Source organism: Pholcus phalangioides, unplaced genomic scaffold, assembly GCF_987345545.1.
Source record: "Pholcus phalangioides strain wild (caught in Gottingen) unplaced genomic scaffold, Ppha-v1.0 ptg000039l_1, whole genome shotgun sequence".
Classification (NCBI taxonomy): Eukaryota; Metazoa; Arthropoda; class Arachnida; order Araneae; family Pholcidae; genus Pholcus; species Pholcus phalangioides.
In genome coordinates, this window is record NW_028301625.1 from 4,156,704 (window position 1) to 4,180,550 (window position 23,847).

At 36.4% G+C, this 23,847-nt stretch overlaps 1 long non-coding RNA gene across 1 annotated transcript in view; it reads right to left on the minus strand.

Annotated features, from left to right (window-relative positions):
* Positions 1-935: 935 nt before the first annotated feature.
* Positions 936-23,847, minus strand: part of LOC149065472 (uncharacterized) — a 35,380-nt gene continuing 12,468 nt past the window's right edge. The window contains exons 2-4 of the long non-coding RNA XR_016195626.1: positions 18,951-19,076; positions 18,032-18,152; positions 936-1,858 (exon numbers count right to left, since the gene is read on the minus strand). This is a non-coding gene — a long non-coding RNA (uncharacterized LOC149065472). The remainder of the gene's footprint in view (positions 1,859-18,031; positions 18,153-18,950; positions 19,077-23,847) is intronic.

The window sequence follows — 23,847 nt, forward strand, 5'->3', positions numbered from 1 at the left end:
TTTTTTCTTTGGGGCTATTTGAAAGAGAGAGTATATGTCAATAAGCCACAGACCATACCTGAACTGAAAAACAATATTTGCAATGAAGTCCGTGCCATAACCCCTGAAATTTTGCGAAAAGTCATGCAACATGTGTTGGAAAGAGCACGACTTTGTGAAGCGGAAAATGGGCGACACCTGTGCGAGACGTACTTTTTCACATTTAAGTTAACAATATTCTCCATTCATATGCTGTATTTTGGCAGAATAATGTTAACAATTTATTCAAAAATAAAAAAGTTATAAAGCATTTAAACCATAATGTTCATTTTGCATCACCCTGTAGTATTGTGCTTGAATTTTTAGTACTGTCTTCTATTCTTCAAACTATGAGTGAAGTTTTAATGATTGAATATTTGTACCATTGTCAGCCTTATACTCTCTGTGTGCAAGACTTTTTAATGGGGATATCCCTCACACACATTTGCGCCTCAAAGTTGGGAAACCACAGAAAACCAACTTCAGCTGACCACCGACTATGCCACCAGTGGTGTTCGAATCTGGGTCTTCACAATACAAGTAGCGACAAGGGTACATATGTAACTGATCCCCAGAGGCGTATTTACAAGGGGCCAAGCAGCAAATTAGGGAAAAGGTTTGTCAAGAAAATTAGACTAGAATGGGAGGAGGACAGTTTTTTTGTTGTCGTTGTGTACTTTTTCTTTGCCATTGAATTCTATCTCAATCTTGCTGCAAATTCTGTAAGCTATAATGCATTAAAAAATTCTCTTTATTCAAAGCAGGAAAATCAAAATATTTTTGAATAATCTGAAATATTAAATACTGTATAAATATTTTTGCAAATAATATTGTATATCCTAACCGAAACTTGTAAAAGAAACAAAACAATCTGGTGAATTCTCAAATCCATTTAAAATAATTTCTACTGAACGGTCTGTACAGTATAAAATAACTTTATTAATGGGAAGAATATGTTTCCATATGTATTTTTACAAATTTAATATAAACTTTTAAGAAGCACTTGAAACAGAATATTCCTGTGTTTAAAATATACTTCTGCATGATAAGTGTAGTTATGATGAAGTTAAATCATGCCAGCTTTTCACAGATTCACTTCTAAGTATTCTGTAGGAAAAAATAACTTAATCTATAAAACACAAAAATATGTGTAAAAATCATTTCACAAGGATTAAAAATATTTTGTTCAGAGATTTTCATTAATTTTGTTCAGAGATTTTCATCAATTTTGTTCAGAGATTTTCATTAATTTTTTTCCTAGTCATTACTTGTGTAAAGCTTGCAGATTAGAAAGAATTTAGAACTGAATATTTTGTTAATTCAAACATTGGCGCACATAGTGTAAAAAAATATTAACCTACATTTTGTATTTTGATAACTTGTTCAAAATATTAGAAATTATGTATAAAACAGTGTAACCTCCTATAATGGACAGCCACTATTAGCAGACACTTAATAAATCCTGCGCAACAAGGCTTCAGTGTATTTCACTATCTATTAACAAACACTCCCTGTTAATAGACAAAAATTTTGGTCAAATGGGTGTGTATTATCAAAAGATCTCACTGTATATTAAAGTCAAAATAAAAAATGTTTTTTTTTGTTGCCAAAATGGTGTTTCACAAATTATCATTATTTAACACAAAATCATAATTTTTTGCCTTTTATCGGTTTCATATTGACACTGGTGTGAACTGTTCAACTTTTTGCTCTCTCCTACTCCTCCTTTCAGCCAGTTTTTCTTCTAGGTTCTGTATCATTCGTTCCCGTTGAAGATTTTGCACTTTCAGGAATTCCCCCACATTATGATTGTGTTGCTTTCGAAGTTCACCAATTTTCTCTAAGTAAAAGAAGATAAAAATGTTGTTACAATATTGAGATATACATTTCATATATGTATATCACATACACACAGGTTGTGTTGTTTTCATTTTTTCAACCTTTATTGAAATGGGACTAAAAATTAATATATGCAAACACAAATTTTATCATGTATATAATGTAGTTACTCTCAGCTGATTTTCTACATGGCGTTTCAGGTTTCAATTAAGGTATTTGTTATACCTTTGCCACAGTTTTTCTTATATCATCCCATAAGAAGCTGCCACAAATGTTAATGCAGTACAGAAAAAAAATGGCATTCTCCAAGCTTGCCCTACCATTGCAACATAGATATAGAAAATTCTGCACAAGTTAAAATTGGGGCGATTCCATTTGAACTTGTGAAGGAGTGTCTGTGGTATGGAGGTAAGCATTATCACGGAGAAGAACAACAAGGGTTCTTACGGATCAGGGAAAATATCGAATTTTCAAATTTCATTATTGCTAAAAAACTTTCAGGGAAAGTCTCACATATTTGTTATAAAACCTGGAAATTATCTACGCGTGAACTTCTGTTGAATTTCAAATAGACATCTCTGATATCAAAAGGTAAACCAAAAAACTATGACATCATATTGACATTGCTGACAGAAGTTACATGGAAAGTCAAATCATGAAAAAAAATTGTAATTAACAATTTTTTTGATAGATTTTTCTGTTTGAAAACACGTTTCTTTGTTTCAATTGGCTTTTCTTAGTTTATCCTAATCCAGTGATGGATGATCTTATCGTCAGTATTGTCAACAGATCGAGCAGAACCAATTCTCTGAGTTTGTCAACATAGTTATAATAGGGGATGAGAGAAAAGATATATTTTTCTGGATTTTTGAGTGAGAAACAAAATTTATGTATTTTCTGCAACTTTATGTTGACAAAGATTATGGCAGATTTAAAGAGCTATGGCACATTTTGAGAATAGTTCTTACTCGGTCACATGGTAATGTACCTCTTGGATAAGGTTTTTACGGGTATACACTTTGGAAACCCTTCACAAGTCATCACATATAGCTTTTACAACAACACATGGGGTCACAACATTAAAGAACACAAGGTAAATTGCAAAGGGAAATTAGTGAGTAACTATATTATAACAATTTATAATAATTTATTGTATCCTTATGATCCCATGGTGATTTAGACAGTTGTTGTGTAATTATGTCATAATTATCTGAAAGTTCCTGAAAAGTGAACAATACAGAGAGAAAAAAGAAAGCTGCATGTATAGTGGAGGAGAGGAAAGCCATAAAGTAAAAATTTTAAAGAAAAGGTACAATTCTCTCTTGTTGAATGTCAACAGTGACCCTAAAATTTAAAAAAATGTGTAAATGTTTTGAAGATTCACAAAAAAAAAGCAACTGGTTTTTTTGGTAAAAAAAAACTTCACAAACTTTTTGCGGAGAAATTCTCTAAATTTGACTGGGAAAGTATGGGAAATTTATTCATCAAAGTGCGTATGTGAGCCTTAATAACATTCCTCTTCTCAAGTTCCTTATTGACGTGGGTATCTCTCCCGGTATACTCGGGGCTGGTCACGGGTGACTCAATTCAAGTGTTGAGTTGGCAGTGGTCTGATACCCGGGTGCTGGACCAGGAAGGCCTCTGAGTTTATTTCCCTTAAAAATTGGGAAGGGAGTTGGAGGGGGCGCTTCGCCAAAATGGGTACTGGGCCCGTAAATTTTCGTTTCTAGTTGCGGCCCAGGGTTTTTACCTTTACACCCGAAACTAGGTTCTTCCCACGAACTCCGATCATGTCGTCTTACAGCAATTTACTACTGATCGAGTTAGGCCAGAAATCTTTCTCTCTAGAGGAAGTAATGTTTTACTTCCGTCCTCGTCTTGGACAGAGGGGACTTTGGGTGAGGCATGTTGAGGTGCCATCTATCACCTCCGGTCCGATAGTAAAAGAACTTTTCGTTGCTGTTCTTCGAGATCGAGCCTCGCGGACGTGACTAATCGCCATGGTGGTAGAGAAGTATCTTCCCACTCTTGCCCCGAAAAATATGTAGGTTAAAGGTTCTGGGTTAAAATTCTTCAACAAGTTTGAGTCCACCTTAAATGCATCAGGGAATTTCTCAAACGCATCTTAACACTAGAAAGACGGACGGGGGTCTTTATGACCCTGCACGCTGTTTAAGCTTGCATATCTCTGCTAAAAATAAACCGAACCACCTGAAATTTTCCGACTTTTCCTGAATCAGCATGTTCTTATTGTATACCAAAGTTTTTTTCGTTATCTTTTTTAACAACGAAGATACGAGCGGATATACCTAGAAAGACGGAAGGGGGTCATTATGACCCCTTCCTTATATCCTAGCACATTATGCGGTAAATACTACTGTTATCGTCACAACTGATTTCTAAATAAGTTATAATCCTTCTGAAAGTCTTTTTTTGCATTTGACCTTCTGTGTGACCTTTCTTTTCTTCCCATTCTTATCTGCAAGTGTCCGTCAGCAGGTGTGTAATTTTTGGTTTTTGTCAAGCATTCTTTCCATATTATCCGATAAATTGTTTGTAGTTTGACGTAGAAAATTTGAGTGCACGTGTCATTTCAACCAGTTTAGAAATGGCGAGAAAACGTATATCTACTGAAGAAGAAATACTCCAGGAGTTGCAAAGATTAGATGAGAGAAACTCTAGAAGCAGTGATGATGAAAGTGCAGAAGAGCACGAGATCTACCTTATGCCGAACTGTGGAGAAGCAAGTAGCGGTTCTGATGACGAAGATTTAAATCAAAATAAAATTATTTCTCCAATGGTGCATCAGTTGGTACAAAATAGAACGCCATTGAGAAATAAGAAACGTAAAATCGTGAGAAATGATTACCTTGTCGAAAAAAGACCACAGAAACAGTTGCCTATAATAACGAAACTGAATATGTGATGTCGACATCGTGGATCAAATGGTACGATTATAAACGACTAAGACTGGAAGTCGTCGTTAGCCAATGCATGTATTTTCTAACATTTTGGATATATCAGCGATAAATGCTTGGATTTTGTACAAACAAATGACAGGAAAAAAAAAGATCACTGGAAAACTTACATATTGCAGCTATGTGAGGAACTCCGTGCTGAGTATTTAAACTTGAAAACTACAATTCAAAATGCGATAATATGCAAAACACCTATTGATGAAGACAAAAAACGACAGAAATGCCAAGTGAGAAGGAAGTGCACATCCAATAAAACACTTCAATCTTGTACGCAATGCAAAAAAAACCCAGTGTGAGGCAAATGTGCATCGAGAGAGGTGATTTGTACAGAATGCTTTGAGTGCTAAATAAAAACAAAATATATTAACAGATCAGTGGTTTCACCCTTTGTTTTTTTGTGTTATAACTATATTTATGTATTAAAAATGATATACCGTGATTACGACATTAAGGTAACCAAAAATTGCAAAAAAACCTATGGGGGGTCATTTTGACCCCATCCCGTCTTTCTAGTGTTAAGCCCCGTTCACACGTGCAAATATTGCGGTAGCATTGGGAGTTCTAGCACCCGTTTGACGACTTTTTTCCTTCATAAGGAAAGATATGGAGAGCAGTCATTGGTGAAAATTCTTGAAGCGAAGTTTTAAACCCGCCTTTTCTATTTCCCATGTGAACGGAGCATTAAGGTGTGCACTTAGTGTGTGCGTGTTTCCGATTGGTTAAAAACCTGAATTTCAACTTTTTAGTTTTCAGGTTCCAAACGACTAACGGGAAAATTTTTTCGGTGTTTCCTATTCCGGCAATAGTTAGCAATCGCACCAATGGCAATAGAGGATCACTCCGTGTTCATTTGCATAACGTTACGCGAACCGGCTGTGAGAAGCAGAAAATTCCCCGGAAAGAATTGTTCTTTCCGGATAAGCCCCGTTCGCACAATTCCATAATGTACCCAGATATTACCATGGGATACGCTCATTGGCGAAGATTACAATTACGTCATTCAAGATCGAGGCGGGGCTAACGAGAAAGAGAGTTAGCCCCGAGATCGAGGGAAATTCTAACTCCGAACCTATCTCATGACGTGGTAGCCGAAGAGCTGAACTAAGGTGACTTGATAAAGGTGTATCAATGTAAGGAATATTCCCTTATTCTAGTGGCTATAGTTCGGGTCTTTGGCTACTACGTCACAGTGTTGTTTGGTGGGTTTTTTCAAAAAATCAAATAAAAGTGGTCTAAATATAATTTTTTTTCCTTGAAAAATATCATATTGGTTCATTATTAGCCAAAATGTTTCATTTTTACCACATTTTATATCCTTGGGGTACATTCTGATGGTATATCTTTAAATGACATAAGATTTTATAAGTGGTTTTTTTTCAAAAAGTCTCATAAAAGTGGCCAGAATATATATTTTTTTTCATATGAAGTATCTTAGTTATTTAAAGTTATACATACGAGAGCCAAAATTTCTCATTCTTACAACATTTTCTAACCTTTGTCTACATTCTGATGCTCTATATCTTAAGCAAATTCATGAATAAGGATTGCATCACACATCTAAATGTAGTGGTATATTATCTCACAGGTTTCTTTTTCCCTTCACAAAGAAGCAGCAACAGTAGTGACACCATCATGCTAGGGGCACACAGATAGTCCTATAATCCAATAAAGACACCAGCTGTCCTTAAAGGACAAAGACTAGTGTACTAGTAGTTACATTAGGAACATTACCTCACATACATTTTCATTTTCTTTCCCATAAGAAGTAGCACATCTACTGTATATCTCCCAGTCTTAATATTCAATATAGTTGTTTCTTTTATACTTTCTCACACACTGTTAAGCCCAGTTAATCAAGGTTCTACTGTATAGTAGTAACAGATTTATGAAAAATAATCAGCTATATACAGGATGATTATAATTTAAGAGTTTTGATTCCAAAACTATACAATAAGTACTGGTCAGAATGACTTAAAAATTTGCATGGATATTTCTGAAGCAATGGAAGTTTCTTTCTCAAAAAGAAAAAAAAGTGCAAGTAGTGCAAAATGTGCAAGTAGATATAACTGTACATAACTGATGCTGTACTTGGCCAGCAGTATAATCTATTTTGTGCAACCACATCATTTCGGAACTTCCACAACATCAGTGTGTAAATAGAACTTCTATCAAGATGCACTTTGCAATACCAGCAAAGCAGCTGCTGAAGACCCATTTTGACAGGATGCACCTTAACCCTTTCAACTTCTGGCTGTGGGGGGTACCTCAAAATGTTATAAACAATGGTCAGATTGTAAAATTTGGTGAATTGCAATCTCCAGCACATCCCTTATATGTTAGAAGTTCCTCAGGAATATTAACGAGGGGGCGCGTTTGGTTTAATAAAGCTGAATTGCAAGCACATCCACATCATGACCATAGCACATGATCATACTCTGATCTGTTGTTGAACAAGAATTTTTGTGCTTTCAACCTCATAGCCAGAACAAGGTGGATAACATATTTAACATTTCTCAAGTAAGTTGTAGTTATTTGTTCAATTACTTCGTTTTTTGTGATGTTTCCATGAATTATGAAATCGTGTAATGCTATAATTAAGTTATCATTTTGCCATGAATTGTCTATTGTTTCCATTCTGCTAGCAAATTTCCCACATGTTGGATGATGTCATTTTAATTTTACATTTTTAAGTATTTTTTCCCCTTTACCAAATAAAATTGCATTTTTTCAGGAATATTCATGCCAATTTTCAAGTCATTCTGACAATCGTTCTTTTTTTAGTGTTTTGAAATCAGAACCTTAGTTATAATCACCCGGTATACCGTAAATCATTGCTAATTAATCTGCATTATTTATGCTTCATTAAATACATTATATTCACCTAATTTTTATTAGTTTTTGAAAAATAGCTTCCTAATTAAGTATGCTGAAAGTAACTGGAGAAAAAACCTTTATATATTATATGATTAATAATAACATTTAAAAGAATTTTCAAACGCGCAGTAATCCATTCAAGGGCGTCGGAAGCGTTTCGAATCTGTGGGTGCCCATCTTGAAATTCATGTAGGAAATTTCGATTTTTGAATCAATTCTGTGGGTGCTCGGACCCATTCTACAAACTTCCGTGGGTGCTCGAGCACCCACAGCACCCCCGGCTCCGACGCCACTGAATCCATTGAGTTAAGCAAAAAATAATTAAATAGCAAAAGTTGGTTTTTGTTAAAATGTAAGAAATATTTATTGATTAATTTATATGGGAATAGTGTTAATTACATTAATAAACATTTTATTTTAATTAATTATATTAGAAGTTTGAATGATTTTTCAGAAATTTTATTGTTTTTAATGTTAATACTATTTAAAACAAAAAACCAGTTTAAACCAAAAAAACCTGTTTTTTTTACCAACCCTGCTACGTCACGAGATAGGTTTGGAGTTAGAATTTCTAGAACTTAAGAATTTCCATCGATCTTTCATGACGTAATATTGATTTTAGCCAATGAGCGTATCCCATGGTAAAATCTGAGTAGGGTATGGAATTGTGTGCCTCCCGGTACGAGTAGAGGCCTTTCACACGGATCGGACGCGGGTCCGCGAGAAGTTTTAACAATTGGAATATACTGAGCCTTTCAGACGAGCAGAAATTTCCCCGCACCTAGGAAATGTTCATGCGGGTCCGGACATCGTCCGCATGTGTCAAAACCATTAACATAGAAGTTTTGACAATTGGGTTATTCGGAGCTATTCACACGATGCGGATGCGGAGCGAATTCGTCCGCATCTTTGGCTACTTTTTAAAGATGAATTCGCACGGATTTTTTTAAATTATATATATATGTATTTGCCATAAATACACTTATGACACCATATGAAGGTCCCTGTTCATCAATAGGATGTACCCATACACGCCTATCCCTCCGTTTCCTTTTGAGATGGACATAAAGCAACTTTAACTGCCTTTTGTTTATAATTTACAATTTTATACAATAAAACTTGTCAACAACGGCCACTGACGGGACCAAAATTATAAGCCGTTCTGTTCATTACGAATATATAACTGACTACATGCTTTAATAACTTTTAAATTTAATTTAAAAATTTTAATTTTTTTGTTTTTAAATTTTTAAAATTATTTAAAAAATATAAATATTTGAAGTTATTTTAAATATTTGAAGTTATTTTAAATATTTGAAGTTATTTTAAATATTTATTATTTTTTAAATTTTTAATCTTTTAATTTTTTTAAACTTTAAAAAAAAAATACTTTTATTATAAGCAATGTTATCCACGTACGGCGTTCACTCAAGGCCGGATTAAGACGTTTGGAGGCCCTAAGCACTTGAATATTTTTGGTGGTTCCCCCGATACCTACAAGTATATTTTACTCGATATTCAGTCTATAAACTTAAAAAAAAAATAAAAATTTTATATTTTAGGCGTGACTAATCTAAGGATGGGATTTCACTCTAAAAGGTTTATGAAAGTTATTTTATAAAACTGGAAAAAAGCAACCAATAAATTTATCGATTGCATTCGAGCAAATGCAACCGATCAGCTTATTGGTTGCATTTTTAAAAGAATTATTATAAAATTTTTATCGTGTAATCTGGACTTAAGGCCGGGATCACACTATAAAGTTTTATAAAATATCTTTCATAAAAGTTGAAAATACAACCAATAGGTGCATCGGTTGCATTCAAACAAATGCAACCGATGATCTTATTGCTTGAATTTTTCACGTTTTATCAAAGAGCTTCTACAAAACTCTTAACGTAATCCCGGCCTAAGGCTGGTATTACCCTATAAAACTTTTATTAAAAATTCTTTTATAAAACTTGAAAACTGTAACCAATAAACACATGTTACATTCGAGCGAACTTAACTGATCGGCCTATTGGTTACATTTTTCAAGTTTTATAAACGAACTTTTATCAAACTTTTATAGTGTAATCCCGGCCTAAGACAGAATTGTGATGTGAATATTTCTAAGCACAGACATTTTGAAAGTCTCCACCCCTCCCCTTTTTTTCCTACTTGCAAATTCTTTGATATCCCCTGAATTATTTTTTTTGGAACATCGAATGCTTTGGATTGGATTTTTCGAACATTAGATGTTTTTGGAATTTTTCTTTGATATTTTTCCGAAAAGACTGATTTTTTTCAAAATCTTTTGAAAATATTTTAAGACATTTTCTCATATCGACTACTTGTGAGGATCTGAATGAAGACATCCTTATACCCATATTCTATGGAGCTCTAGACTAAACCACCAAAGAATGCCTCTAGGCTGCCTATGGGCACTCTGAATCAGGGGTGAAGGAGAAAAATAATTACAAAAATTACGAAAATAAAAAGTTTTTATGCACGAATTTCAAACTAAAGATGCGGGCGAAACACCCGCATCTTTAGTGCTCGTGTGAAAGGGTATGCGGACCCGCGTCCGCACCCGCTCTGTGTGAAAGGGGCCTAAACCACGCCCGCTACCTGGATCGGAAACACGGACGAACTATGCGCGCACCCTTATTCACTATTTCAAATAATGAATGAGATGCTTATTGTACATGTTAGAGAAACTTCCCATCAATAGAAAATACATTTTCGAAATCGCAATTGACAATTTAGCTCGGACTCGTCATTTCCGTGGATGCTCGAGTACCCTTCAGCAATCCCGACGCCACTGCCCAAAACATCAAGTGCTGAAGCTGCGAACAGAAACACAACACTTCAAGTGTATGTGAAAGAGTTGATCTTTTGAAAAAGCTAGAACGCGGGAAACCAGTACGATTGTTATGCGAAGATTGCGGAATACGAAAAAATCTACATTTTATATACTATCGTCAGAATTTTTTTTTTCGGATCCACGCAAGCCTATACAAAATATATGCATCAAAATAAGTGTGTAAAGGGCCCTTTTTACTAGTAGCCGGGTTGTGTAATTTATAAATTATGGTTTCAAATTAAATTATCTAACAGTATACGCATATACAGGATGATTCAAAACTTTTAGAGGTTTTCACTACAAATTTTCAGGGGAGGTAGAAAACAAAAAACAAAACAGAATCACAAAAAAAGAACAGAACCACGAAAAAAGAACAGAATCACAAAAAAAGATCAGAATCACAATTTCTTATTTTTTGAGAACTTGTTATGTAACTTAGCGTGTACACGTACTGTCCTCGTGTAAAGTATGGGCGATACTTTATCGTTAAAAGCTTTTGATCATATCGATCATGGAATTCTTATTAACAAAATTAGTAAAATCGGTTTTAACTCTGACTTAGTGAATTGATTCACTTCCTACTTATCCAATAGAGTGTTGTATGTATCCTATAAATCCAATTTAAGCCAAGGTTTTGTTGCTAGTTCTGGTGTACCTCAGGGATCTGTCTTAGGCCCATTGTTATTTATCATTTTTATCAATGATCTAACCGCACTTTTCAAAAATTGTCTACTATTTGCTGATGATTTGAAGATTTTTAAAAGTATTGATTGTATTGATGTATGTTATTGTTTACAAAATGAGTTGTCTTTACTTCACGAATGGTGTATACTTAATAGACTTAATCTCAATATTGATAAATATGCTTTATTCTTTCATTCACTCACAAAAAGAATTATATTTTTTTATTTTTCACTATATTTCTATTCACTATATTTGGTCTTTTTTTCGGCCATTTAGTAGGAAAAATACCATCTAGTTGTTTTGTGTTAGTTGTTTTTCTAATCTTTTCCAAATAATTTTTTTCTGTACTAAGTAGTAATCTAGTAAATTACGTCAAAATACGGGAATTTCCTGTAAATTACGGGATGTGTGGTCATCTAAACCAGTGGTTCTCAACCTGGAGCCATATGGCCCCCTTGTGACCCTGGGATATTCTAAGGTGGGCCACGAGTGAAAATCAGGCGAAAGGGGAACTATGAGGGGTAGATACTGGGCCACAGAGAGCTGTGGAGAAATGAAGCATTGAAATGGAAAAAATGTGACTACTATCAGAATCCAACAGAGCTGCCCATTAAAATCAGGACCATCTTAATACACGGGCCCATCCAGGCATGACTCAGGGCCTTATGCCCATTGAAGGACTACATGGATGAGATCACATACAATGATCTTCTCGAGCAAGTAGGCGCGAAAATAAACTGCTATTCCCAGTTAAGTTTGTGACCCCGGAGTATCTTAGTTAGGTACCCTTCCCCTTCTGTAGAGCCCCCATATTTAAGGAGGACGTTTACTGAACTTTGGCTCAGGATCGACACGAATCCAGGGGGATACATTAGGAGGGGCGATTTATTACTTAGGTTCCCTCATTGAATCGTCCCATATTTTACGGTGCAAATGTTTCCGACTTAATTCGGCTCTTGGGAAGGATGATCATATTCTCCTGTCTGGATTCCTGCCTGACCCGCACATCCAGATCAGATCAATTTTTATTTATATTCATTATAAATTTACTTTTGACTAAATTCCATTCAATAAGTAGAGAAAGAGTCTTGCTCCTGGATGAAAGGGGGGGGGGGAGTGAACGGGAAAGTCTAGGAATTTCCAGCTTATTTTCCGAAATTCTAGGAATTTTCCGCTTATTTTCCGAAATTCTGGGAATTTCTAGTTCATTTTCCGAAATTCTGGGAATTTCTAGTTCATTTTCCGTAATTCTGGGAATTTCCAGCTCATTTTCCGAAATTCTGGGAATTTCCAGCTCATTTTCCGAAATTCTAGGAATTTTCTGCATATATTTTCCGAAATTCTAGGAATTTTCTGCATATATTTTCCGAAATTCTAGGAATTTTCTGCATATTTTGAGAAATTCTAGGAATTTCCAGCTCACTTTCCGAAATTCTAGGAATTTTCCGCTTATTTTCCATAATTCTGGGAATTTCCAGCGCATTTTCCGAAATTCTGGGAATTTTCTGCATATTTTCCGAAATCCTGGAAATTTTCTACATATTTTCTGAAATTCTAGGAATTTTCTGCTTATTTTTCGAAATTCTTTGTACTTCTAGCTCATTTTCCGAAATTCTTTGTACTTCTAGCTCATTTTCCGAAATTCTTTGTACTTCTAGCTCATTTTCCGAAATTCTAAGAATTTTCTGTTCATTTTCCGAAATTCTAAGAATTTTCTGTTCATTTTCCGAAATTCTGGCAATTTCTGTTCATTTTCCGAAATTCTGGCAATTTCCGTGTCATTTTCCTATATTCTTGGAATTTTCTGCATATTTTGCGAAATTCTAGGAATTTCCAGCTCACTTTCTGAAATTCCAGGAATTTTCCGCTTATTTTCCGTAATTCTGGGAATTTCCAGCTCATTTTCCGAAATTCTGGGAATTTTCTGCATATATTTTCTGAAATTCTAGGAATTTCCCGCTTATTTTCCGAAATTCTGGGAATTTCTAGTTCATCTTCCGTAATTCTGGGAATTTTCTGCATATATTTTCTGAAATTCTAGGAATTTCCCGCTTATTTTCCGAAATTCTGGGAATTTCTAGTTCATCTTCCGTAATTCTGGCAATTTCCAGCTCATTTTCCGAAATTCTAGGAATGTTCTGCTTATTTTCCGAAATTCTGGGAATTTTCTGCATATTTTTCGGAATTCTGGGAATTTTCTGCATATTTTTCGGAATTCTGGGAATTTTCTGCATATTTTTCGGAATTCTGGGAACTTCTAGCTCATTTTCCGAAATTCTAAGAATTTTTTGCATATTTTCTGAAACTCTGGGAATTTCAGCTCATTTTTCCTAATTCTGGGAGTGTCCAGCTCATTTTTCCTAATTCTGGGAGTGTCCAGCTCATTTTTCCTAATTCTGGGAGTGTCCAGCTCATTTTCCGAAATTCTAAGAATTTTTTGCATATTTTCTGAAACTCTGGGAATTTCAGCTCATTTTTCCTAATTCTGGGAGTGTCCAGCTTATTTTCGAAATTTTTGCTCTTTTTAATGACCTAAAAGTATGGCACAATTTGTAAACTTTTTAATGAAGTTTTCTTATGATTGAAGTAAAAAAAAAACACAAGTATAACCATTTTGTAGTTCGGTGACGATTCTTTTGGGAGAAACATCTTTTCTGAGATTTTTAATAGTAGATAAAAAATTTCCATTCTCTCCTTTTTGATCCTTTTTATAATTAAATTATAAAAAAATTTATGAAAATTCTCGCAATTGCAATGAGAGGTCTAAATTGAAATTAAAACCCTTAACTCAGTTTAAAATATTTTTCATTCAACGGAATAGAATTCATAGAAAAGGAACTGTAATATTCTCTAACATGGACAACTTTCACTGAAATCCAGGCGGTTTTTTTTAGTTATTTTTCCGTCTTAAAAATATTCCCGTGACCTAGCAATGCTAACCCTGCATACCGTTTTTTATTTCTGTTATATTTCCGGTTTTTTTGAAATTTTAAGTTTTGACGGAGTTTTTGCCTTGTTATTTTATAAAAAATAACATTGCTCCAGAATATAATTTTGAGCTGTGAATATCAGCTGATTCTTAATCCAAGATATACAGTTGACTGGATGTTGTGAAGATATTTATTTTTATTTTACACAAAAATTGCCACGTTTTTAAGACAAATAAATCACACTGGTCGAATGGTCGACGCGTTTCGGCTCTTCAATGGAGAGCCGTCATCAGGACCTCGTGGTCAGAACTCACACGAATGAAGAGTGATGTTTACGTCTGGTCGTCCGAAGAGTTCGCCTTTGTATTTGCTGCGTCCGAGTGGTCTTTGGATGCGAATTGGGGAGCCATCTGTTGTAAAGTGTTGAAAGTTTTTTCACGACTGAGGTTAATAAAGCCTGTCCAAGCTGACGAAATAGGTGGTGTGTTTCTTCCATCATTAACGAGGAAATTCTGGCATGTTCTGATGATGTTTTTGTGATAAGATATTTATTATTTTAGATGTCAATTTTTTAAGGAAGGAAAAAACTCATCTCTGCCTCTACCGGGAGTCGAACCCGGGTCCCTCGATTGCCGGACGAGTGCTCTGACCACTAAGCTACAGAGGAGATAGAGATTTTCCTTCGCTAGAGCGTATATATATGCCGAACGGAACCGTGCAATGGACGGTGAAACCGATCAGCTAATAGCTCATGGACGACGAGCCACCAGATGGCTATATATATGACATGAATGTCGCTCTCCACTTGTTAATACAAGATATACAGTTGACTGGAAATCCAGTCAACTGTATATCTTGTATTAACAAGTGGAGAGCGAGATTCTTAATCCTTTATAGAATCCATCTAATTAATTTTTATCTTTTCTGTCTGGGACAAAAATGTGGGTGATCCCTTTGAATCCCCCCACCTTATTCCTGTATAGCAGTCCATTCCAGAGACCTCTTTTTTCCGTCTTGCAAGCTTTGACACCTGGAAATGTCTTACTTTTCAATGAATATGCCAAAAAACACGTGCATTTAATGCGAAGTTATTTTATTTTAATCATTTCTTATAGTCAATGTTGCGGTTTGAAACTTGGCAAAAAAAACTGTTTGGTATATATTTTATTAGTAGCGAATATCTTCTGCAGAATGTTTTCTGAAAGTGTAATTTAAAAAGGGAACGCCTCTTTAAACCTCCGTACTTGTTTATCGATAAAGCCACAGAATCAACAGTGGTGGTTTTATAAGGTTTGACTACAGTTCTAATTGTTTTCATGACTTTTTGCACTTCGATGGTATATCACTCTCCCAAATAATGATAACATGTTTAGGAAAATGAATTATTATTATCGGGGCAGTAACTAGGCTGGGGCAACCAGGGCAGTGCCCGGAACCCCGAGTCAAATGGGGGCCCTCAAGCTCTTTTTTCTGAGCATAACTCTCTCAATAGCCCCCCAAGAAAAAAATCTGCCCCGGGGCCCCGAGAAGGCACGCTACGGCCCTGATTATTATTCAGAACAGATTTCGTTTAGTGGACCACTAATAATGTCTGCCGACCAGTAGGTTCTCGTGATTTCTATTTTATATATGATCTTATTTTTCTATCTTATTTTTCAATCCTAATGCTGCTATGGGACTATTCAGGGACTCCCTGACAGGGAGCAGCATGGTGCTGACGAACAACAGGTTGAAGATTCCTGTGGTAGAGTGCGTGTCCCTATGAATAACATGTGTCCAATATAATTGAAATATATGCCCCCCCCCCTCCCCACAATCACGCATATGAAAATTTGTATAATTTTCTCATTTTTATTATACCTACCGAAAGAAATTTACTCTCGCAACATTCAAAGATAGAAATGCCGAGATATCGATAGTTGAAGTTCTTTCCACGATGTTCTCAATATTTCTTTTAAATTACTTTTGCTTATGAAAAGTCACAAAAAAATGAAGAATTTTATCTTTTCCGATTTCTCCAATTACGTTGGGTGTAATTTCTTCCGGTAACAAAGAGAGGCGCCAGGGGCGGCTCGAGCTTACCTGCCGCCCGGGTGCGAAATTTCATATGCTGCCCCCGGCAGTAGGCTGACAGAGCTTCATTGAAGGGGACTTCGAGATAAACATGATTTTTTTTCTTTCAGAAGAAAGCCGCACACCATTTTTTACCATGCAAAATGTTTGTGACCATGCATCCCGCTTTTAAAGTAGTTTTTCTTGTTTTTTTTTTTTTGTGTGTTCCAGAATTATTTTACCATTCCTAATAATGCCAGATAACCTAATCCTTGAAACAGCACTTATTTTTGTGAGTCATCATCACTTATCCTGTGTAGATGATATATATAACAAGGTTATTTTTATTAAGAAATCTTTTCAAAGACGTTTCTGGTACTCCAGGAACCGGTCAAATGAGAAGCCGAATTTTTCCTTTGCTTTCATGTGACTATTGTGGAACAAATTCTGGGGGAGGGAACCAAAATGCACACTTGCCCCTTGTGATAGAGTACAGGGACGGCGCTTAGGTATGCGACCCATTACGGCCGCATGGCCGCCGCACAAGACGGGTGCTAAATCCAAGTTGAATGGGTAAAAGAAGTTCCAGTGGACGAAAAAATCAAAGAAAATGTTTTCTGTTTGCTCTTGAGGCGCAAAATACGAGATGAAAAAGGGAAAATTTTATATATTATATATATATATATTTATTTATTTTTAAATACAGTTTTTTTTTAGGAAATTGTTTGGATAAGTTGTGAGGAAGGGGCATGACCTCCAAGGGTAGGCTAAGAGGGCTCCAACTTGAGGGGCCCGGTACTAAATCCTTACCATTTTTCTTTTTTTCACACTATAAATTAACTGTAAAAGGGGCCCCATGAAAAATCTGGCATGGGTCCCGCGAAAGATTCCAGCCTAGGGGCATTCACGCAGGGTGTAGGGCTATGGGGGGATAGGTGGGAGGTGCGAAAAATGAGTCCCGCACGGGTACAGATTCTGTCGCGAACGCCCCGATAGCTTACATTCTTGTTTCTGGTATTACACACACACACACAGTCAGAGGCCCTGTGTTTATTTTCTCAAGTTTTCTCAATTTTTTCGAGGTATGACTCAAAAGCGTGATGGCATGTGAATTTTTACTGTGTTAAATTTTGGGGGTCTTGACTAAAGCCTACGCTGTCGCCCCCATGGCCCCACAAGGGGTGGGCTGACAAGGCTCCAGCCCTGAGGCCCGGTGTGATTTTAATCACTTTTTTTTTTCACGCTATAAATTCATCATAAAGGGGCCCCGTGAAAGTCTGGTCGGGGGGGGGGCGTAAAAGATCCCAGCCTAGGGGCCCTGCTTCAGGATGTGGGAGCCATGGCCGCCCCTTACAACCTGCCACCCGGGTGCGCCGCACCCCTTGCACCCTCGCTTAAGCCGTCCCTGAGAGGCTCAAATTTCGCTAATTGAAATGTTTTTGACTGAGGAGAGTGTAAAGAACTCTTTTTTCGCCCTCATCATTTCACAGGGATGAATCTTCACGGCTGAATTCCTCTATTTTTCTAGCTAATACTTCATATTTCACTTTTTTCAAAAATGAGCCGTAGAGTTTTCATTACTTTTGAACACTTTTCGTGAAACAACCCCTGTAGAGTGAAAATGTAACTTACTATTCTATACATAGAAATTCTATATACTAATTAAAGCAGTAAGAAAACGAGGCCCGGAAATTCTGGCGTTCGTAAACATGAAATTTTTTGCTTGTGTTCAAAAAGATGAAAAAGTACCAACTTGTTAGAAAAAATAATTGATGTAACGAGAAGAGAGTGAATTAAAGTTAACAAACCACCTTGCAGTTCTTCTACCGAATAATTAGATGAAATAGAGACATTTGAGGCTCTTGAAAGTGAAGGTGAAAACTGCATCATTGACGTTTCTTGCATTTGATTAGCTCTTCCTCTCAAACATTCCTTGAATAGAAAAAATTTATCGTTTTCTTTCCTTTTTAACAGAATAAATTTCACATTATATTGTCATGTAAAATCAAAATTTGTTTTTGGTATAATTTGTGAAATGATTAAACCGTGAAAATTTCTGTTTTGTAAATTAATCATATTGCTTTTCAATATGTAAGAGATTCGTTTCCTTAAAATATTTTATTCCTTTTTAATTCCTTATAAAAATGAGTAAAGAAAATTAGCTTTCGTAATTGTGGAACTGTATGTACAGGGTAGTAACTGTGTCTATGTATATATATATATATATATATATATATATATATATATAGAGGGAGAGAAGAACTCTTTTTGGGGACAGGGTGTCCGTATAACAAGTTAGTTTTTGTATTTTATTATGTATACAACCCCTTGCAATATGAATGACATGGATGACGACATATCTGAGATCTACACGTAATTTGAATACCTTTTCTTATTAGAAGTATACCTCTAGGATCAACGGTTCAACGGTAAAATGTGGCTTTGCGACTTTCCTTACTACCCTGTATACTGTTAAATAGTTATTGATTCTTGTTTTTTACAGTTGTGTAACTTTATGGTAATACTCTTGTTGATTTATAAATAATGAATGATGATGTGATTTTTTTCAATTCTAAAAACAGTGCATTTGTTTATATGTGACAATTCCTTAACAACCGGCTTCAGACCAATTAAAAATCACTGCATTATGACAACAAGAGAATATTCAATGTTTTAGACGGGGACACAAGTATGAAAGTACATACATTTTCAAGTAAAATTCAAACTCACCCCTAATATGCCCTGGTCTCCTTTTTCAAGAACATCCAGGCAATTATCGATCAATCAAGTTTTCCACAATTGTGCCGGATACCGAGATGCGTGATCTCAGTGAAGGAATATATTCCCTAATAATACCTATAAAAAAAAATACAATTAATTAGAAATTATTTAATTAACCTACTAATAATGAATTATTGTTAGTTGGGGTCAGTCAAGATTTTTAATTACGAACTCATTATCTTATGGTCCCTTCTTTGAATAAAAGCTGCTGTTTCTATCATCACAGCATTGTGCTTGAACATATACTGAAAAGCTTTAATTTAGTGCAGAGATCGATAAAACATTCCCTTCTTCATGGCTCCCACATAGGGCAATATCTCCTAGATCACAGGCATCTTCAACCCGTTGCTCGCGAGCACCACGGTGCTCTCTGAAGCACCCAGAGTGCTCGATGCTTGTGTCCGATTCGGTGCTCTTGAGCACTTGATCAACATTTCAATTAAACACTCTGTACAAATTGCATTCAAGGATTGAAAGTAGCCGGATTTCATGCATTCCTATGTTAAACTTGCCGTGAGGGTGCTCTTGACTAGAAAAAAGTTGAAGATCTCTGTCCTAGATACTACATAAATTAGGAGCTTTGAAAGTACTAATCTATCTACTAGGAGATGCTTCATAGAGAATTCTGACAGGACTCTAGCAGGGGCGTACGTAGGATCGACCTTTGAAGGCTGCACAAAAATTTTCTTCCCGAGAAATTTTGAGTTACTACCCTTCAAAAAGCATTTAAATTGACAGAAATCGGTTGAAATATAGCATAAAAGGTATTTACTTTCTATACATTAATTTTTTACCGGAATATTCATTTTTTCTTCTAATTTTTGGCTGGCTTGGGGGCACACCCCACCTGCGTACGCTTCTGGGCTCTAGCAAGGGCCAGTGGCGTCGGAGTCGGGGGGGTGCTGTGGGTGCTCGAGTACCCACATTTTTTGTAGAACTGGTTTGAGCACCCTCAGAAATATATCACACAAATGACAATTTCCTGCATAAAGCGCAATCTGAGCACCCACAGGTCTGAAAAACTTACGATGCCTATGAGCAGGGGGCGTATGCAGGATTGACAATTCGAGTGGGCACACCGAGTTTGGGGAGAAAGGGTAAAAGGAATTTCTTCTAGAGATTTTTGAGTTACTAACCTTTAAAAAGCATTTCAAATTAAAAGAAATTTATTAAGATGCTATATAAAGGTGTGTTTTCTTTCGATATTTTAATTCTTAATATTTAAAAATATTTTTGAGTTTTGATCGCCTTGGGGTGGTAGAGTATGGGTACCCCGTGTCCCTCCTTTCGTACGCCTCTTGGTTCATGCCCGAGATGAAACTTATTTTTTGGAATTTTTACATTTTAAGTCTACTGTAGAATACCACAAAAAGACCATACGTTCATACATGAAAACATTTTTTCATACAGTGCATAGGGCCCGGCAACACTGTAACAACAACTTTTTTCTGCAGTTTCACCTGATTTTTGTTGTTTATTTTCACGATTGATATCAAACCAGGAAAATTATTTCAAGAAATACGTATTAGTTATTTTTCAAAGTTACTTCTTTTTGAGCAAATGCTTCACGAGAGAATTTTTGTACGGTTGACTCTCACACATAAAATGGACGTGTTTTTTTTTTTGTTTCAAAAATTTGGTATTTCCACGAATACGTGATCGATAAGACATAAAAAATGTGTGAGGAAAATAACAGAAAAAGAAAGATTAGACATCCGAACCGATTAAACAAATGCTTTTCCTCATTCGCTTCGCGTTTCTGACTGATTTGCGAGCTGAGATGGCACCATTGCGTGACGTATTTCCCAGGAAAATGAAACATCTGTCTTCGTTTAGTTATCGCGTGATAATTGTAATAAAAACTGCTTTAGCTACTCAGCACGCTGAAATAGTGTATTATAAGGGAATAATGGATGAGTTTTCGTGACATTTTAACTATTTCAATACAGATGATTTATGATTCAAATGAGCTGAAGATTGTATGTTTCCCATGAAGCTAAATTTATTATTCTTTTGTCCATGATACCCTCATGGTGAATCTATCCTATTATATACAATTTGCTTCCTTTCTGAAGACTTGTGTAGGCTTACCCATTAAAGGTTAGCCTAATTTATAGCGCGATAGATAGCCCACTAGTATTATTTTACGTGAAGTCAAATTAATGACTAGAGATGTAATTTTATGGTTTTATAATGCGAGAATTACGTGAGATCGTGAATAAAAAGAACAGCATCCAAAAACATAGTAGGTGTTGCTTGGTGTGATGGTGTTGCAAAATGCACTCAGGGAAATGCCACTTTCAAATTGGCGTAACTCGAGATGTGACCTTGCACGTACACCATCATTGTGTATCATCAAGTTGATATCCCCAATCATTCAAAATTTTGGTCATTATTAATCAGCATGTGAACGTCAATTTTTGAAATTCTGTCTAATACCTAAGCGTCTGTGGTTGAGTTGGATAAAAGTTGCAGGCTCTCACAGCTGTGAGATGCGAGTTACTAACCTTCTTGTCAATAAAACACACCAGCAGTACACAGTATAGACAGGACAGCCTTAAGAGTATCATGGGCCCCCGGGCCAAGTGATTTTTCTGAGGTAAGGGCAGGCAAATTCTTGAAAATTTTAATCAGATCTCACTATGATACTTTTCTCAGTTTTATGAGGCTCCGTCTTTTCCTGAGACTCCCGGTCCGTGACCGGGTGGGCCCATGCCTTAAGACGGCACTGAGTAGAGTAAATGGCCCTCCACATCCTATCAGACCAGACACGGCCCGGGCTCTGTCCCTTCCGAGATATTAGACCTTTATCCGTGTGGGTTGGGTCATAAGTGGCCCCATATCCTAGAACAAGGTCCTTAGGCTGGGATTTTTGGCGAGCCCCCTGGCCAGACTTTCCACGGGCCTCTCTACTGTGAATTTACATCGTGAAAAACAAAAAGTTTTGAGGATCGTCCCAGGGCTGCGGCCCTGCCAGCCCCACCCTTGTAAGGACCCACCCACGATAAAGTAATACCAAAGCCTCTCCTAGATAGACTATACAGTCGACCCCCGTATTTGCGGTTTCTATATTCGCAGTTTTTTTCTTAATTGGAAAATTTTTTTTGGAAATACTCAGCAATATATATATCGTCATTCACATGCTTTGTTTACAAAATTTGAGCTGTGCGTGTTGAGGATGGCTCATTTTTCTAGCGCTACTGATAATGCTTCGAAAAGACCAAAAAAAAGTGAAACTATACAAGGAAAATTGGATATATTAACTATGCTTGGCGAAAGTAAGTCAATTGCTGCTGTGGCCAGCTATTACAGAATCAACGAAGCTACGGTGTATCATACGAATATATCAAGAAAAAGGAATCTGAAATTCGATCAGCTGTGGCTGTAGCTGCACCCGTGGCAGCGAAAACTTTGCATCGTATACGGGATCCACGTGTTTCTCGTACAGAAAATGCTGGGTTTTTTTGTGGGTACAAGACTGCTACAAAGAAAAGGATTCCAATTGATTGTAATACGTTGTATTATAAGGAAAAGGCGAAAAACAAATTTTTACTCTTCAATAAAGGAAAGGACTGGTGAAATGTCTATTTCATAAGAATTTTATGCAAGTAAAGGCTGGTTTCACAGGTTTAAGAAACGATTCGGATTACGCAATGTAAAAATCACAGGTGATCAAGCCTCTGCCGACCAGGAGGCAGATAAAAAATTTCCAAAGACTGCAGAAAATTATTGAAAAGAAGGGCACTTCAGCAGATGTTCAGCGCTGACGAAGCTGCACTATTTTGGAAGAAAATGCCGCAAAAAACATTTATCACCCAAGAAGAAAAGCGAGCCCCTGGTTTTAAGGCAAGTAAAGATAGACTTACCATGTTGTTTTGTGCAAATGCGTATGGGCACATGATAAAGCCCACCGTCATTTTCAAATCTGCGAATCCGCGATCATTGAAGGGAAGGGATAAGGAAAAGCTCCCAGTATTTTGGATAAATAATAAAAAGGCTTGGACTACGAAAACACTTTTCCTGGATTGGTTTAAACGGTGTTTCATTCCGGATATCAGAAGGTACCTTGAGAATGAAGACATGCCATTCAAAGTTCTTTTGATACTGGATAATGCTCCTGGACGCCCAGATGTCAATGAGTTCAAGGCTGATGGTATGGCCTCCTAATACAACATCTATCATTCAGCCCCTTGATCGGGGGTAATGCGAGCATTCAAGCCTCACTATACAGCATATAGTGACCCTTGAATAGTATACACGTCACTCAATGTAGATGATTGTGCATGCAATAGAAGAAGATGCAAATGAAGAAAATGTCTGGAAGGTATGGAAGGTATGGCACTATCGCTAATGCCAATACTGTCATCACTAGATCCGTGGCAGCTCTTAAGAGAGAAACAGTCAACTCGGGTTAGATTAACCTTTGGCCATAATGCGCTCCAGGACACAACTATTTATACAGAGCCAACTGAAGAAATTATAAAAGGCATCGTCACGTTAGTGAAACAGGTGGGTGGAGAAGGGTTCAATGATATGGATATAGAAGAAGTCGAGCAGCTAATTAATAGCAATTCAGAGGCATTGAACGAGAAGGAATCAATGCAACTGACTGCTCCTGAAACTGAAGCGGTACCAGATGAAGATAAAAAAAGTAGAAGACAAGTTCACCATGAGTTACATAGCGGAAGGGCTTCGCAAGTTCAAATCAGCAATAGATTATTTTCATGACGTAGATCCCTCTATGGTACGTTCTTAACATGTAGAAAAATTGATAGAGGAAGCCTTGTCAACTTACTTGATGATATGAAGAAGAAGAAACGGCAAACAGAAATCACAATGTTCTTTC